We start from the raw sequence: 14968 nt of genomic DNA, 5'->3' as shown, positions 1-14968 counted from the left end.
GGCTCGTTGACAGTTTAAGAGGCGCCCAACAGCAGTCAACCTCACAGCTTTCTGAATCACGGGAGCCAAGGCTCGATGTGTAAATAAGGAGAGCAAGGGAAGATCACGGCAAAATTATGGGAAGCCATCTGAAGAATTTCCTGTGAACACAGTCATTTACTAATAGCAGCAGTGTTCACAGAGGCATCTTCCAGACGGTGGCAGAGCATTTTGCTGCGACTACCGCCAAGTGCCAGCAGTGCCACTGCCATACAACTGCAGAGAGGGTTAAGCTGGACTTCAGCTCCAACAATTCTGAATATTACAGTTACCCTTTCTCTATGCGGAAGCTGAAAAGTCTCATGATACTACACCCAGTCATGACCAAACTGGGTGCTGCATGCTTCGACATTTGCCAGCAACTTCCAAGAAAATCCTCCTTCAACGTTTTAATCTGATATGCCCGACAAATCACTGTCCCAACTAGTGGAGACAATTTTGATATCTCTCCTCAAACCAGGAAAAGGACCCCTCACGTCCCACTAGTTACTGAAGTTTCGCCTCAATGAGCTGTGTTTGAAAGACTCTGGAGTGAATGATTAACCATTGCATGGTGTGGTTGTTAGAGACGAGGCAACTTCTTAGCCGCTCTCAGTGTGGATTCTGGAGATTTCGCTCCACTGTCGACAACCTGACCATACTAGAGAGCGCTATTCAGCAGGCTTTTCTACATCAAAATCACTGTCTAGGTATATTCTTTGACGTCAGAAAAGTGTACAATACTACTTGGAGACACAGTATTCTCGTGCAGATCCATCAGTGGGGCTTTCATGGCCACCTTTCCACCTTCATCCAGTCTTTCCTGTCTCTGTGTTTTCTTTTTTTTAGGTCACATCTTGGTGACACACTGTTGGATCGTTTTGAGCAGTCGAACGGCGTCCCTCAGGACAGTGTTTTAAGTGTTACCCTCTTTGCCATGGCCATCGACAGTATCATGTCCACAGTAAGGGGTCCTGTACAGTGCTCCTCATTTGTGAACGACTTTGCAATTTTCTGTTCCCCCTTCAGTGTTGCATCGGCACAGTGCAGAGGATCCAGGATTGGGCTAGAAACACGAGTTTTCATTTTCCTGCAGATAAGTGTGTGTGGATGTGTTCATTTTAATTGCTCTCGTCATGTTTTTTATTTATTTGGTTTACATATGATGGATACCATTCTACATTTTAAAGAGTCAGTGAGGTTTCTGGGCCTCTTTTTTGACTTCAAACTGTCGTGGTTACCACGCCTAAGAGATGTGAAAGCCTGAACCCAGAAGGCACTGAATATCATAAAGGACCTTAGCCACAGGTCTTGGAGAGCAGACAGGGGATGTCTGCATCAGTTTTATAGGGCTTTTTTGCATTTGCGGCTAGGCTGTGGGTGCACAGTGTACAGGTCAGCGAGATTAGTGATATCTACCATGAGGATATTAGGCTGGCCACTGGTGCCTACAGGACCAGCCCCATACGCAATCTCTGTGCTGAGGCTGGGGAACCAGCACTCATCATACAGTGGAAGCTCCTCATGGTGCGTCAGGCATGTAAATTCCTCACAGCTCCGACTTCACTCGCATACAATACTGTTTCTAGTCCACCTCTGGAATGCCTTTTCTTCAGGTGTCCACAGCATTTGCTGGAGTCACTTGGTGTTGACCAGGTACAACCCAAATCCAGCGATTTAACCACCTGCCACCATGGTTACTGCAGAGCCCCAGAATAATTTCAGATTTAGTGCAGTACAGGAGAGATTGCACTCCTTCATATGTTTTGCAAGAAACGCTATCATGAATGCAACAATGCATATCAAGACCTTTTATGAATTAGTCCTACACTAAACAAACTGGTTAAGCGAGCATGGCAGAGTGAGAATCGCTGATACCTTTGTAAAGGGAAGACCTATGTGGTCATGACAAATGATGTCGGATAAAGGTTAGCCACTTGGGCTCTGAGCACTATGGGACTTAACATCTATGGTCATCAGTCCCCTAGAACTTAGAACTACTTAAACCTAACTAACCTAAGGACATCACACAACACCCAGTCATCACGAGGCAGAGAAAATCCCTTACACCGCCGGGAATCGAACCCGGGAGTGGGAAGCGAGAACGCTACCGCACGACCACGAGCTGCGGACGGTTAGCCACTTCTCTGCTCCATAAATGCCTCAGCATTTTAGCTCACTGAACTGATGGATTGATGACATGTATGACGTTCACACTTGACTATCTGATTTCAGTGAAGTGACACATGTCACAAGTCTGGTGTAGGTTTCCTGCACACTTCTGAATAACAACAGCTGCAACTGGGAGAGACAGCTACCTCAGAATAATCACCAATCACGGAGTTCAACGCCACATTCTGCCACTGTCGCAGCTGGTGGACACGGGTTTGCCTATCGTCCCAGATCAGAACACCTACGTTCCCGATATTGCTCTGGACTGGCCAGGGCCTACCTGAATGACAGGCCAAGATTAGCACACTGCATCGCTACACACCACCCGTCATCATGGTTCAGCAGATAAAGAACGATGGTGAGCGGGAGGAGACAGTGCATCTCCCAAACCGGCGTCTGTACTCTGTAACTCCAACACACCCTAGTCTGATTCAGAGCTTTACGTTCATTCCGCCAGAGAGCAGTCAAGTACAGGATGTTAGAATACATCGGGGCGCAGACTTATTGTAATCCAGAATGAGATTTTCACTCTGCAGCGGAGTGTGCGCTGATATGAAACTTCCTGGCTGATTAAAAATGTGTGCCCGACCGAGACTCGAACTCGGGACCTTTGCCTTTCGCGAGCAAGTGCTCTACAATCTGAGCTACCGAAGCACGACTCACGCCTGGCCCTCACAGCTTTACTTCTGCCAGTATCTCGTCTCCTACCTTCCAAACTTTACAGAAGCTCTCCTGCGAACCTTGCACTCTTGAAAGAAAGGATACTGCGGAGACATGGCTTAGCCACAGCCTGGAGGATGTTTCCAGAATGAGATTTTCACTCTGCAGCGGAGTGTGCGCTGATATGAAACTTCCTGGCAGATTAAAACTGTGTGCCCGACCGACACTCCGCGAGAACTTCAGAAACTTCCTGCAGATTCCACTGCAGACTGCAATCGCCATAGTCCCTCCCAGCCTGTGACCCTCAGCACCGCCACCAGCCACCTCACCACACTCACCACAAGAAGAACGTGTGCAGTGATAGTGAACAAGTGCAACACAAAAGATAAAGTGCTTTCTCTTCTCGCATCAAATAGTGAAGTATAGTAGTATAAAGTGTTTCTTCTTAGTGAAATCAGTGACACAAAGTGCTCCTTAGTGGAAAGTGCCAACTACTCATTATTATTATTAGATATTTTTTTAAATGATTTCCTTTACTTTGAGCCTATAAAATTCTATTGATTACTCACACTATCCTTTATGCTTCTCTTATGTAATATGACAAAAATATTCTCTCTTCTTCAATTTAGGTATATTCTGTAGTATGTGTAAAAAAAAAGTTTCTTCCACTTCTGCTCCACCTATCATGGTGACGTTTCCTTCATTCTGTCCCACGTAACAGTGTAACTAGAGGAAGAGATCAAACCAGAATACACAATGTGCCTGTGGCATCACAAGTGCATCACATACAGAAACATAAACTCAAAATCAATGCATCGATGCCAAATATAAACTGTTATGCCTGTCCTGCAATGTCCACCCCCCTAAAAAAAAGACGACAAATGGCCATGTAAAAGGGTTTAAGGAACAAACAATTAGAGAAAAACGAAAAAGGAAAATATAAAAACGAAAACATATAAAATGACAGTAATATTAACCATCACTAGGAATATAATAGATTAATAGAATAAAATGTCTTTTTTTTAATGTATCGTTGTTAATATATTTAAATAAATATATATGGTTACAAAAAAAAAAAGTTCGAGTCTCGGTCGGGCACACAGTTTTAATCTGCCAGGAAGTTTCTTATTGTAATCCAGTTTTATGATCTTTCTGCAAGTTAATGCTAATGCATCCCTAAACGCTAATTAATGCTTAATCAAACTGAATACAGAAACAATACACTTAAATATAGTTATAAATAGCTGTATGTAATTTGATTATAATTATGGCCTTAGATTTTGTAATAAGAGGCATTATTCCAATATTGGTATATTTCGCAACAGCAGAGCTGTTGCTACAGAACAAAAAAACTAACGTATTCACCATCTGTCGAGCATTTGTTTTCCAAACAAAGGTGTAGTAATTTCTGTTTATACTCGTTACGTTCGTCTGACACAGTTCTGTACAAACAGGAGGCCTTCGCCACACATTTTTACGTTGTAGATATTGTTGGATCAGGTAATTGATCATATGTAGCTGTCTGCACAGCGTTAACTGCAAGGGAAAATTCAGTTGGTAGAGCACTTGCCCGCGAAAGGCAAAGGTCCCGAGTTCGTGTCTCGGTCCGGCACACAGTTTTAATCTGCCAGGAAGTTTTAAAATTCAGTTGACTGTGAAAATAGGAAACATGAACAAAGTAAATGAGTAATTAAAAACGTCATTTAGCGACAGGAATCTCAGACAAAAAACACTAGGTAGGCCACTCACGACTCTGAATCTGTAGCAGTAACCAAAAATCGATGCCGTAAATTCAATCCAGAAATTTACCAAAACAAGAAATGGTTTTGTGGTTGTGAAGAAAGCAACGCTGTTTCTTTTTTGTTTTCCTTGTGTGTTACTTGGGGGGGGGGGGGGGATGTTCGTTGGTGTAAGACAGGAATAACTGATATCGGGCAGATTTCGTCTAAAATGAAAGTACATGAAATGTCAAAGCGACACATGAAGAGTGTACTTAGTCTTTCATTTCTAGCCAAAACCACAATTCAGCAGAAATTAGATTCTTAATATAGACAAAAAATTGACAGCCACAACAAAAGTGTAGAAAAGAATCCAAACTACATCCGTTGTTGTGGACTTCAGTTCAACCTTACGTCGAAGGCGGCCTCTGTCAATCGCAAATGCCCCATCTTTTTCGCACACCTTTCAGATAGTTTTTTTGGCACCACCAATGGAATCGCTCCGCGGCCGCCACTGCTAACTCATATCGGTCTATTTCAAGGGATAAAACTATAAACATTCAGCATGTACCCATGTTTATATATTAATTTGCTATGTAACTGTAACATTACTTGTTCCACATCATTACGATTTACCGTACAGAATGATCCATGGAATATGAAACTAACCAACAGTGATACGTAACGTCCATTCTGCGAGTCTCGCCGTCTATTTAATAGCTACGCGTTGTTGTCGTATTAAATGCCCCGCTTGATGTAGCATAAGCTATGATCAGTCTAACTTTAAACGTAATAGACCTTGGCTACGATACAGTCGACTCAAGTAAGCGTTTATCATTGCAGAGATTATCGACGCTATCATTGTACATCTCTGGCCTAGCAGAAAACTTTGTGGACATGTCGCGATAAGTTTAAGATGCCGCAAAAGTTTTACTGTTGTGTGAAAGTCATTTACGTGTTGAATAAATGAGAGATTGTGTGATGTGTAATGTGGTGGCCGAACTATAGATTATTATGTGTCTAGTGACAATATTCAGACTTCCAGAAATAAAGTGTAGTTGTACGCATCGTTTTGCCTGACTATGATGTTTCGGACAGAGAAGAAAGCAGGTGACTGAGTAAGTGTTCACTGATTTCAACCACAGAAGTGTAATGTAATCGTCTATATCCTAAGAAGAAAGTTCTTCATAATTTCTGAATACATCCGCAATCCTCATTCGAATAACTGTAGGATACTCAGTCCGATATGTTAAGTACTAACGTACAACAATTGTTTGTAATTATTCTGACATGTTAAGAATATGTCAACTGTGTGATAATTGTCCCACGGACATTGTGATGAGTTGTTCTGCGCAGTTAGGTTACTTAAGGAAACTACGACTTAAACCGAATGTACCAATTCCCTTTGTTTTACTATCATGACATGTCTCTTCATCTGGAAAGAGAATTTAAATTCTAGCACACGTAACAGAAAAAGATTTTATATTTAAATTTTGATGCTGTGATTAACAGTTCAGAGTAAAATTTTGAGCAGGAATAATCAAAGTCTAAAAAATGGGACATCTCAGTAATTTGTGAAGTTGATCCAAATACAGGATAATAAGTGTATAACTAACAACAAATGGTGCATAAATCTGGCTGCAGTTATGGATCTAAGTACATAAAAGGGAGCCGATAGGTAAGGTAGTTCATTTTATTCAATCTATACATTGAGAAAGCTGTAGAGGAAAGCAAAGAGGAATTAATCCACGGAGAAGTGTGTTCTAATGTACCCACCTTGAAATCTTGTTTGATCTGTGGCGTAGCCCGAAGTCTGTGTTAAGTTTGGAGGTGATAATTTAGTTGAGTTGGCGAAGTCAACGGATATGGATGTGAAATAAAGATTTTTGTAACAAATTGATCTATGTGGTAACCTAATTCATTGCCTATTTATAGTTTAATATCATCATTAAAACCACTGTTATTGAACTCAGTGAGACATGTTTTAAGTGGCTTTCATTAAGGTATTGAACAGTTTCATTCATCACATTATTTCAATGGATCTATGGTTTGTTAAATAATTCCTTTTGACACGTGATGGATATATCATCCACATACAGAACTACCTTGGAACTTTCAGTGCAGTATTTTGTCATTTACATAAATCAAAAACAGAAGAGGACTGAATACCGAGCCATGAGGCAATTGATATTTTATATTAATGGTTTTGGATTTGTGAACACCACTTTCAGTTTGAAGCAATACAAGCTGTTTTTGGTTACTCGTGTAGCTAGCAGGATAGTCGCATTTGTACATAGTCAAAAGCTTTCTCAAGGTCAAGGTACATACGTGCAACATATTGCTTGTTCTTTGTCACTTATTACCTCTTCAATTAACTGAGCATCTGGTGTGCTAGTTGATTTACATTTTAAGAATCTATTTTGATTTTCATAGATTAAGTTTTTTGTGTTGAGAAAACTTATATATATCTTTCCGAAAAGACAAGAAGTAGTGGTCCATAGTTTTCTATTTTGTCTTTGTCTCCTTTTTTAAAGATTGATATTACCTGGGCTATTTTAGTCTGTCTGGGAAGGTGTGTGATTCTATTATATTATTTACTGCTCCAGGCAGAGGTACGGGCACATTTTGTCTGCACACTTTTAATACATTGATATTGAATCCATCCTGACCTGCAGAACTGGAAGATTGGAAAGAGCCAATGATGATTATTATTTCTTTGCAATTTGTGATGGCTAGATAAATGCTATGCTCAGATAGATTGCCTTTAAAATTATACTGCAGGTTATTATTTTTGTCATTGATAGCTTCCCCCACTGAAGAGATATATTCACTGAAAATATTCACTATTTCAAACTGGTCTTTCACAACCATCCCTCTGTGGTCAGTAATAAAGTCCATGTAGGATTTTTTTGCCTATTCTAAAACTGTTTCAATCCCCAGTCACAAGTAGTAACACAGTTAGTATCCACACCATTAAATATTTGTCTGTTACAACCATTTTGCTGTAGTTATGTTGTGCAGCCATCACAACTGAGGTATTTTACATTTTGAAGCAATGTGGGTCGGCATAAGTTAGCAGCTCACGTACCTCTGTATATCTTCGTAGAAGGAACAGTCACTATACCAGATAATGCAGGTACATATTTAACTTATTTGTTTTGCACTGGAACATTTCATTCTTAACACAAGGCACCATAGAATAATTCATGTAACTGAAGCAATGGATTATCATGAAACTGCTAGTTAAGAGCTGTAAATGTTACTTAGGACTGAACCACATGGAAAATGCATGGGATGCTTGCAGGGTTCTTAATTATATGGCCTTTACAATATGTATGGTACTGGGCAATAAATATTTACTGTTTTCCTGTCAAAATTGGCAGTGTTTTCACTTGCTGTCTTATGTGAACATGCAATTCTGTTTTCACATATCATACTGGTAGCTGTAGTGTGTGTGTCTGCAATACTAATCTATGAGAATCACATGTAAAGTAATTAATACAGGACAGGAAAAATAACATATGTTAGAAAGCATTATGTGTAGCTCACAAATGCTAGTGTTATTCTACAGATAGTGACTAAACATGTTACATAAATGTACTTACTACAAGCGAAGTTCTGTTAATTATTCTAGTTTGGTACAGTGTGGTGAGCACGTGCGCGCGCCCACACACACACACACACACACACACACACACACACACACACACACACAGTGGTGGGTTACTAGGTCTGTCCATCTTGCTATGAAAAGAAATTTTCCTACATAATATGCAACTGAATTTACGATAACACAACTAACTATTAATTGAGATCTAGTGGCATTGCTAATTTAATAGATTCAGCTTCAGTAGGTTGAGTTATTGCCTTTAAATGGTTATGTGCCAGTAGTTGCACCATAAATTTATTTTAGAACATGATATGGTCTGTTCTCCCCACACAGGTTACACCAGTTGCTGTAGCAAGTAGCTAGAGCAGAACAATTTTTTTTATGTAGACGAACAATTAAATTGAGATATTTTACCCAAATGTAGTCAGCAAATTTCTCCCATTGTGAGACATAAGAATGCAAGCAGATAATAATTCTTGAATGTCGGAAACATTACAGAAATAATATATACATGTGAATCAGTAACAAAGCAAGATAGGATAAGGTGAGGATAGGCAGGAAATTGGTCATGGCTTAATCAAAGAAACCTTCCCAGCAGTCACCTTAGTGATTAGGGGAAACTGTGGAAAACCCAGGTGAGAATGGTTAGACAGGGAGTAAACCCTATTACACCCAAATGCCAGTTCAGGACATTAAGACTAGAATAGCCACCTCGCTCGGTACATGTTTGGAAGAGGAGAATCACAAAATACATCATCTACATTGTAAGTGCAACATGCACAATAAGTAAATAAATCAAAGAAATTTTGAAAAGAAAACACTACTAAAAAATTGAAATTGCACGGACAAATTACATAATCCATGCAATTACAAAATACACAATTAGTCAATCAGTGACGTATGTGGAATGAAATGGAATGAAATTTTCACTCTGCAGTGGAGTGTGTCCCAATATGAAACTTCCTGGCAGATTAAAATTATGTGCCAGACTGAGATTGAACTAGGGGCCTTTGCTTTTTGTGGGTAAGTGCTTTACCCAGTGAACTGCCCAAGCACAACTCATGACCCGTCCACACAACTTTGTCTTCATCAGTACATCTCATACTTTGTAAATTTAACAGAAGTTCTCTTGCGAAACTTACAGTACTAACACTCCTGGAAGAATAGTTATTGCAGAGACATGGCTTAGCCACAGCCAAGGGAGTGTCTCCGGAATGAAATTTTTGCTCTGTGGTGGAGTGAGGTAGGAGACATACTGCTGGAAGTAAAGCTGTTCTGACAAGTTGAGTCATTCTTTGGTAGCTCAGTTGGTAGAGCACTTGCCTGCAAAAGGCAAAGGTCGCAGTTCAAGTCTCAGTCCAATAGACAGTTTAAATCTACCAGAAAGTTTCAGTAATCTACGTAACTCGTGAAACTTTGATATGATATGAAACTCTTGACATGGCCACATTATGTAGCACTGCTAAAAAGTATAAAGCATGATCACACAAAAACCTGCCAAAATTATAACCATCACAATTAGACTAGCACCAGATCCCATGTCAGCAGAGGTGTGTCTCACTGCACTGAGAGGAAACAGAAATCCAACAGCAGACATATTCTTTCCAAAGACAAACACAGCACCGATTGTACATCAGTTAACAATATTAAAACAATGAATTAGGGCTTAGTAATATTAAAAGCTAACATACTCATTTACATTGTAGAAACACTTTTCAACAAGAAATGATATTAATGCTAATCTAAAATCCATTTCTGTCTTCAACCTCTTTAGCTGGACAAAATATTTAGACCTATTTTTGGAGTGGTTTTCAGTTTGAAGGCTGGTTTTATGCAGCTTAAGACACAGGTATATCATGTGCAAGCCTTTTCATCTCTGCATAACTCCTGCAACCTACCACCACTTAGTAGTTAAACCTCATGCCAACCACAGGTAACAACAGGCTACTGTCCATTGACAGACAGTTTCCTCTTCCAGCTGGAACATCGACCTGTTTCTGAAGTGTGTAGTATACCAATTTCAGTACATCATGTTTTAACTTCTTGCATTTTATATGCAGGCATAAGGCCAATCCTGGGTTTATGTGGATTCATTCCTACCATTCCTGCCTACAACAGCAGTGCAACAATTTTAAAATCCTGTGAAATGCCACCAATCGCCCCTAAAATGTTGGAGAGGAGTCAATGAGCTCTTGAGTAGATAGCTTGACCAGGAATGTAGCATTTTTACAAACTGATGTATGTTTCATTCATATCACTTCAGAATCAATATTCATTCCTACAAATTTTGCATTTGTTACACAGTCTATGAAGCTGCAATCTTCATTAATTTTAAGTGTTACTTTCCCCTCTTCAAACTGAAATTTGTGGCATTAGCTTCTTTATTTTCAATGTTGCTTTATTCCCTATTGACCAGGAGTAAACTTTCTTGAGTGTTTCATTTTCTTTCTCTGTGAGGAATTCTCTAGTTTTCTCAAAGACAACAATATTTCTGTCATCAGCAAAAAGAGAATTTTTTCCCCGTGAGTGACACTACTGTGAAATTCATTGATGAATATTGCAAAAAGTATTGGTTTGTATATATTACCATGCAGAACTCCTATATTCATGTGTTTTGGTTCTGAAAAGTGTTTTACTAAACGTTCAGACGTACTTCAGGTAGATGATACCTCTAATCTTTGCACCTTATCTACTAGACATGATGGGAACCAATTCGCTACCACTCTCATTCCTAATGCTTCTAGCTTATGTAATACAATCTTGTGGTCAGTGGTATCAGAAGGCTCAGAAATCTGTACACATAAGCCAGTGACACAATCATATTTGTCTAGAGCATTAAGTACCAATTTTGTGAATTCTACCATAACTGAGAGCCTGTACTTCAACCATTTCAAACCCTCGGTGGGGAGGGGGGGGGGGGGGGGTGTCGCAGTCTTTTGTGTGTTAGTGCTTTGCTACCATGAGGCACCAGCCTTTGTAGCATCTGTTCCCTTTTGTGCTGCATATCTATCCTCTTGCTCTTCCTTATCCCCTCCCTCAGGGAACATGTCTGGGGTGTCCTTGGGAATGTGTTCCACATTTTGAGTAGCTGACATCTGATCAGCCTCACCACTGTTTTTCGTCCCTTTTTTCTTTGTACGTTCACCTTCTCTTATCCTTTCTCTGCTTCAGTGTTTGAGGTTCCTCTTTTTCTTCTTCCTTTCTGTGTGCTCCCAAAGGCCGGCCCACGCGTCTTACGTATAACAGGTGACTGGGTATCACATAATTCCCAGCCCAGGGTTGACAGGTAGAGTTCGCATGTACCCCTTATTGTAGGCCAGCACCAGGGAGGGGTGATTGCCTGAGTTGCTACCTTCCCAAATTGCCGATTGGTCCCTTCATCAGGTGTTCGGGAGGTGTGACCTGAGGTGTAAACAGTCACCTAAGGCAGGTCAGCCTCACTCTGAGGGGAGGTGAGGGGGGGGGGGGGAAGCTGGAGGGAGCGCACCATCGGAGACACTGGCAATCGTGGGGATTTTCCTGCAATGAGCTGATCATCATCTTCATAGTAAACGTCTACGAAACGTAAACAGAATGAAGCTCCTGACTCAAAGACCCTCCAAGCTGGATCCTTGTCGTTTTACGTACTGAAGGCGGCCAGTCATTTGCTATGCTAAATCCATTTCTTATTCAGGCTGGTGTTGATGCAATTGCTGGCCCTGTGAAATCCTGCACTTGTTGACGCAATGGCACTTTGCTTTTGGGGACTGCTTCTGATTATCAAGCACAACAACTGTTTGCCACTTCGCTTCTCCATGGGTATCCTGTTGGTGTTGAGGCCCATCGAATGCTGAATTCTTCTCATGACATTATTTACACTAGGCTGCTGGAAGGTCTGACCGATGAAGAAATCCAAATACACATCTCTGATCAGTCCATTGTGTGATGAAAAATGTAGATTGCAGTCCATCGGGTGATGAAAACGGTAGATACATCCTCAGTACAGACACACACCTTTTTTCTCACTTTTGAAAGGGTGCTGATTCCGTCAAAGATCAAAACAGGTTATGAAGTTATCACAGTCTGACTGTACATTCCAAACCTGATGTGCTGTTACCAGTGTCATCGTTCCAACCGCACTCAGATGTCCTGTTGCCACCCAGCCAAATGTGTAACTTGTGGTAGGGATGCTCACGAGGGTAATTGTCCACTGCCTCCTCCCCGCTGTATCAACTGCAATGGTGACCATGCAGCCTTCTCTCGAGATTTCCATGTGTATCTTGATGAGCGGGCTGTTCAGGAGATCTGGGTAAAGGAAAAAGTGCCTTACCCGGTCATTCCCAAATTATTGGCTAGTTGCAAGCCCTGCATTCTACCATCTGGCACTCTCTGTACTGTTCTTGCTATTTCTCGCTCCATGAAGGACATGGTCACATGGATGTGCAACCTCAAATTCAGCACCGTGGTTGTAAAATAATCCAGTGTCGTGGGGTAGCATCCCTGTCTCTTCCTCCAGCTGTGCAAAAAGCCACCAAACTTTTGCCTCACAGGGTGAAGTCACCTGCTACACAAGAGACCTGGCAGAGTGGAAAGGACAAGAGGAATACTCCCGCGAAGACTTCCTACACCCCTCCAGCAAACACACATCTGAGTCTTCCTCTGCCAACCGGAAAGGCTCCAAGACGTCAAAAAAAGGCAAACGGTCTTCTCCTTCACTGACTCTGGATTCCTCTTTGACGGTCTCACCACATGATACACTCACCAAGCTGACCCCCATGTCGCCATTGCCCACTGCCAACCACTTTTCTGTCCTGGACTCCATAGACAGGCAGAAGGAGAATGTCAATGCCTCTGTAGATCTCATGGAACAGGATCTTCTAGCTTCTGCGCCTTGTAGTAGTGAGTCTTCGAAGGCTGGCACTCGGCAGCTGCTGAGGTGACACCCCTTCATTTTTTCCCTTCTCCCCTTTCACTGTCGTGACTCTCCTCCACTGGAATGTTTGCAGCCTTTGATTCAACAGAGGACTTGGGGCTGTGCTTACAATCGCAGTGCCTGCTTGTTCTCTGCCTCCAGGAAACAAAATTGCGTCCTCATGGCCTCTTTGAGCTCTTGCATTCCTTCCGTGTCTATTTTGGCCTTCATCCAAGGAGGGCATCACATCTCATGGGGGAGTCACACTGATAATCCAGGATGACGTTCATGGTCAACCCATCTCCCTGACTACCAGGCTTCAAGCTGTTGCAGTCTGCATTTTCCTTCCTCACTTGACCTTTTCCCTTTGTACGTTCACATTCCTCCGTCCTTAGATATCACCAGGGCAGACTTCCTCCAGCTTACAGGGCATCTCATTCACAGGTTTCTAGGTGATGTGGTCCATTTTTTTTTACTTTATCCTCCCCCCTCCCTTATCAGTATGTTATGCCTTTGTTTGTCTGTCCCTGTTTCCTTTCTTGTGACATCTCTGTGACCCCCTTTGCTTTTATTCTCTGCATTGTTAGTTACATGTTCCAGGGATAATTTTGCATCATAGATTGTAAATTAATTTGTGCATATCATTACACACTAATCTCTTCTAAGTCAGTCTCTCTCTCTATCTCTTATCTCTAACTCTCAAGAAGATATACAGATGTTGGGAGTTACTAAGTCCTACCCACCACCTTTTACATGTTACACTAATAGTTTTTTCTTCTTTGGAATAAAAGGAGTAGTTTCCACATTTTTCTTTGCTGTCTTATTGTAATTATGTACATCATTGTTCCTTTTGAACTGTAGTGGATAATTTAGAAAACTTTCTTTTTTAAAGATGAATTACCCAAGAACATTACTCTACATGGCATTATTGAATGTAAATCTGAAAAATATGTTGATTTACTCATTTGTCCCTCCCCAAGATTTGTAATGATTCTAAGTTGTTTTAGAAATTCCAAAATGTATTTTTTCCAGTTTAAATTCTCATTGATATGCACATCTAAGAAAATTGAAGTTTCCATCCTATTTATTGTTTCCACATCATGTGTTAGTTATCATTGGTGTAGTATCCCTAGTGTGCAGAACTGAATATGTTGTGGCTTTTTAAAACTGAGGTGAAACCATTTTCACAAAACCAGCCAATAATACTTGTAAGAACATTATTTACTGTTTCTTCTGTTTCTGTATGTATGCTTTGATTGAGTACTATACTAGTGCCATTTGCAGAAAGAACTAATTCTGTTTGTTGTGCTCTAGTCGGAAGATCGTTTTCGTGTTTGGGGAATGATAGTGCACATAAGACTGAGTCTTGGGGCCCCATATGTGATTCCTCCCCACTCAGAGTATATTTGTTGAATTATTAAGTACAACTTTCTGCATTATTTTGGTTGGATATGCTATTATCCATTGGTTGACCATAAAACTTCAATTTATCTATTAGAATTATGTGACCCACAGAATCAAATGCCTTAGATAGGTTGCAGAAAATATTAACTGGCATTATTTTATTGTTTAATGCTTGTAAAATCTGGTGAGTGAAGATGTAAGTGGCATTTTCAGTAGAGCAACCCTTCGGAAACCCAGACCGTGATTTGCTGAAGATACTATTATTGCTAAGGTGGGATAATATTCTACAATACATCATCTTCTCAAAAATTTTGGAAAATGTCTGCAGTGAAACAGGTCGATAGTTATTGACAGCTCTATCACCTATTTTAAAGAGGGATGTAACAACAGAATGTTTCAGTCTCTCTGGAAAAATGCATTGAGTTAGTGATGAATTACATACGCTAATCAGCCAGAACAATATGACCATCTACCTAAAGGCAGTATGTCCGCCTT

At 40.8% G+C, this 14968-nt stretch overlaps 1 protein-coding gene across 4 annotated transcripts in view; it reads left to right on the top strand.

Moving 5' to 3' along the window:
* Window positions 1-5240: 5240 nt before the first annotated feature.
* Window positions 5241-14968, top strand: part of LOC124555786 (inositol hexakisphosphate and diphosphoinositol-pentakisphosphate kinase) — a 556425-nt gene continuing 546697 nt past the window's right edge. The window contains exon 1 of one of the 4 annotated variants that reach the window (XM_047129846.1): window positions 5241-5686. The gene's annotated coding sequence lies outside the window, so the exon portion shown is untranslated. The remainder of the gene's footprint in view (window positions 5687-14968) is intronic. The other 3 variants (XM_047129842.1, XM_047129841.1, XM_047129845.1) reach the window with 3 other exon arrangements.

Source organism: Schistocerca americana, chromosome X, assembly GCF_021461395.2.
Source record: "Schistocerca americana isolate TAMUIC-IGC-003095 chromosome X, iqSchAmer2.1, whole genome shotgun sequence".
NCBI lineage: Eukaryota > Metazoa > Arthropoda > Insecta > Orthoptera > Acrididae > Schistocerca > Schistocerca americana.
Note: the sequence above shows the minus strand (reverse complement) of the source record. Positions and strands in the feature narration are given on the sequence as shown.